Source organism: Girardinichthys multiradiatus, chromosome 23 (genome assembly GCF_021462225.1).
Source record: "Girardinichthys multiradiatus isolate DD_20200921_A chromosome 23, DD_fGirMul_XY1, whole genome shotgun sequence".
Taxonomy (NCBI): domain Eukaryota; kingdom Metazoa; phylum Chordata; class Actinopteri; order Cyprinodontiformes; family Goodeidae; genus Girardinichthys; species Girardinichthys multiradiatus.
In genome coordinates this window covers 35,694,677-35,698,621 of record NC_061815.1, presented here as the reverse complement: position 1 = coordinate 35,698,621, position 3,945 = coordinate 35,694,677, and the positions used below count along the sequence as shown (strand labels likewise).

Below are 3,945 nucleotides of genomic sequence, written 5' to 3'. Positions count from 1 at the left end.
CTTTGCACAACGGTGGAGGTAGTGGTCCTGCTACTGGGTTGTTGCCCTCCTACGGCCTCCTCCACGTCTTCTGGGGTACTGGCCTGTCTCCTGGTACCGCCTCCAGACTCTGGACACTAAGCTGAGAGACACAGCAAACCTTCTTGTCACAGCTCGCATTGATGTGCCATCCTGGATGAGCTGCACTACCTGAGCCACTTGTGTGGGTTGTAGAGTCCGTCTCATGCTACCACGAAAGCACCACCAACATTCAAAAGTGACCAAAACATCAACCATAAATTATAGGTACTGAGAAGTGGTCTGTGGTCCCCACCTGCAGAACCACTCCTTTATTGAGTGTGTCTTACTAATTGCCAAAGATTTCCCCCTGTTGTCTGTTCCATTTGAACAACAGCATGTGAAACTGATTGTCAATCAGTGTTGCTTCCTAAGTGGACAGTTTGATTTCACAGAAGTTTGATTTTCTTGGAGTTATATTGTTGTTGTTTAAGTGTTCCCTTTATTTTTTTGTGCAGTGTATTTTCTCCATAGGGTTTTAGGATCATTAGGTTGTATTTTGGGCATGTGAGGTTAGGAACTGTGTTGTTTTTGGTTACCGTGGAATTCTTAAATGGGTCCCATTTTTGCCAAGTCTTCCGCTTACTATTCAATCATAAACACTGACCTTAACTGAGGTAAGTGAGGCCTGCAGTGCTTTAGATGCTGTTTTGGGTTCTTTTGTGACCTCCTTTTGGAGTCATCTTGGTAGACCAGCCACTCCTGCGAAGGTTTACAATTGGTCTGTTTTCTCCATTTCAATTCAATTCAAAAATACTTTATTCATCCCAAAGGGAAATTAATTGTTGTTGTAGTTCATATTATGAAGGTTTCTTCAAAGAGCTGTTGTAGATGCTGATGGCTGTGGGGAGGACGGATCTCCTGTAGCGGTCTGTCTTACAGCAGATCTGAAGAAACCTCTGACTGAAGACACTCTGTTGTTGTACAACAGTTTCATGAAGAGGATGCTCAGGGTTCTCCATAATGTTCTTCGTTTTATGACTAAAATGACACAATGATCTCCAGAGGTTCCAGAGGAGTCCTCAGAATAGAGCCTTCTTTATAGCTTGTTGAGCTTTTTTAATATGATGCTGCTACCTCAGCAGATGATGGCATAAGGGATCACACTCTTCACAACAGACTTATAGAAGATATGCAGCATCTTGCCGTAAACACCGAAAGACCTAAGCTTCCTCAAGAAGTACAGTCTGCTCTGTCCCTTCTTGTAGACAGCTTCACAGTTGCATCTCCAGTCCAGTCTATTGTCCAGGTGAACACAGAGATATTTATACTATATTTATATTTATACTATTTATAATAGTGTCTGACTTGTTCTTATTTCTCTTAAAATCTACAATCAACTCCTTTGTTTTATTCACGTTCAAGTTGAGATGATTGTTTTCACTCCATGCCACAAAGCTGGCCACCAGCTCCCTGTACTCATCTTCTTGTCCATCTCTGATACATCTTACGACTGCAGAATCATTTGTGCTTTACTGTGGTTTACTGAAGTTCCAAAGTCTTAAAATGGCCTTTTTAACCCTTTCCAGAGTGATATATTTCAAAGGCGTTTCGTTTCTCATTATTTTTTTAATCTGGGTATGAGGTGATGTTTCTTGAAATCCTGACCTGCAGAATCAATAAATCACTTAAATAAAACATGATGTATGCTAAGAGATATGATCTGGGTGATTGAATCAAAGAATGTGCTTAGGCATTTTTAATTTAATTTATAACAATTAGGAAAATTATAATTTTACATAGGGCCACGGTGATTCAGACAGATTGTTTTTCCTTAATGAATGAATTGCACATCTGAAAACTGCTTTTTGTGTTTAATCAAGTTATTTCTGTCTGATATTAAAATGTAAAACTAAGCAAGGAACAGACTTTACTTTTGATGAGTAGGGACAAGGTACCAACAGTTTTCACAATTACTCTCCATTTTTTCTTTTATTTTAATCAATGAAAAATTGTCAAACAATACAGCTTTACAAACACAAAGCTATTTTTGTTACAAAGAAAATTACAAATACAAATTTAAACTGACCTTCAGAAAACAATCCACTGGAGCACCTAACAAACATACCACTATAGATTTTATTTTACATCTGTATCACAATTGTTTCTGTCATGGCGGGTAACCAGGTGACTCTAGTGGAGGCAACAATTATGGAGGCAGAGTTAAGGTTTAGCGGGTTTATTGACAAACAGAAATTAACGGGATGTCGAGGAGTCCAGTTTCTGCTGGTTGGTTCACTGAGGGAGAGAGGTAAGAGAGTACGGTTGATAGGAGGAGGTGTGTAATCTTGAACTGAAGGAGGATCTTTCTTACTTTTAGGTGGAGATGTTTCCAGGAAGGGAGGTAAGTTATGATTGGACAGCGGTGTGTTGAGTTGGAGGCTGGACAGGCAGGAGGTTAAAAGGCCGGTTCACAGGAAAAGTGATTAGTACTTCTCTTTGGCATGCAGGTTTCATTAAACCGAACGAGACTCTCGGTTGGGTAAACACAGTGAAGTACTTTCAGCAAAACGTGGACTTGGACAAGGACCATAAGCCAGGGAAAATCTAGGTCTGGATCGTCAGGGTAAAATCCACTCTGGGAAAGAGGAGTACAAAAATTCAGGTAAGAGTCACTCAGGAAAACAAGATTAGCAGAGGTAGTCTGAGTGGTCTTACCACTCAGGTGAGTTAACCTGACGCCTCCTTCAGAGTTCCTGCTGCTTAAGAGGTCTACCTTGATTAGCCCAGATGGTCCTCAGCTGTGTGATTGCACTTGCTTTTCGCACCCTGCAGGAAGAGGTGAGAGAAACTTTACACACAACACTAACCTGTGCTCAGTTCTGTGACTTTCAATTTTAACAAAAGCCCTAATCTATTTTTTTTATATTTTTTTGTGGCACCATTGGCCTTTATTTTGCAGTATACAGAAAAGAAATGAGCAGAGTGAGAGGTGGTATGACATGCAGCAAAGGTTCCAGGGTGAGGAATCAAACCCTGGACGGCTGCATCAAATACTCATAGCCTCTGTATATGGTGCACATGCTCTACCTCTACACCACGTGCTGCCTAAACCCTAAACTTTTGATACAACTTCTGCTACTGTGTTTACACCTGCAGGTCTCGGTCACAAAATCCCCAACACCCTGGACAGGTTGGCAGCCCAAAACCATGAATTAACATTATTAAATCAAACTCAGATCATTTGAAAAAGATGGACATGCTGTGCATTTTAACAGATAGCTTTGTTTTTGGCATTTTCACAGTGTCTAAACGTCATATATTAATGCTTATCTACTGCGTCATATTCTCACACTTTTATCTCCAGTTTGTTTGAATAAACTCAACTTACAAAACCTCATAACTGCTACTTTAAAAAACAAAAACAAGAATGTGAACACTGTCCAATAAAAAATAAAAATAACTGCTTCAAAATACTGTTTGGTTGGATTTGTTTTAAATCTGTACTTTTCAGTGCAATAATGAATCTACTTGACTCAGTTGTGCTTACTGACAGACATGGATGTATGTGTCGGTGTGTGTGCGTGCATGTGTGTGTGTTTACAAAGGATTACCTGCAAACTTTAAGACTAACATTGCCGGAAGGGAAGGTCATGGTTTTTTTTTATGTTTTCAAACTATATCATATTCCTCACAGAGTCAGTGATTATAAGTTCAACACTTGCCACTGAAGCAAATTAACAGATTCAGGGCATTTGCTGCAAAATTGTAGAGGAGGATAAAAAGGGATGGTTACTGATGGAAAATAATTTGGTGAGAAAATGTTCTATTTTAATTGCGGAACAAGGGGTATTTAAGTACCTTGTAAAATGACAGTCTGAAGTTGTTTCCTCAATGTAACCTAACGTTTTTGTTTTTGTGGACGTTATACATTTTAGAGCGCTTTAA

At 39.5% G+C, this 3,945-nt stretch overlaps 2 long non-coding RNA genes across 2 annotated transcripts; one reads left to right on the top strand and one right to left on the bottom strand.

Annotated features, from left to right (window-relative positions):
* Positions 1-2,220: 2,220 nt before the first annotated feature.
* On the bottom strand, positions 2,221-2,511 carry LOC124859854. Its single transcript, XR_007036210.1, has 2 exons — positions 2,372-2,511; positions 2,221-2,295 (listed from the first exon to the last, which is right to left on the bottom strand). It is a non-coding gene; the product is annotated as an uncharacterized LOC124859854 (long non-coding RNA).
* Positions 2,512-2,520: 9 nt separating this feature from the next.
* On the top strand, positions 2,521-3,435 carry LOC124859852. Its single transcript, XR_007036209.1, has 3 exons — positions 2,521-2,662; positions 2,749-2,838; positions 2,960-3,435. It is a non-coding gene; the product is annotated as an uncharacterized LOC124859852 (long non-coding RNA).
* The last annotated feature ends 510 nt before the right edge of the window (positions 3,436-3,945 follow it).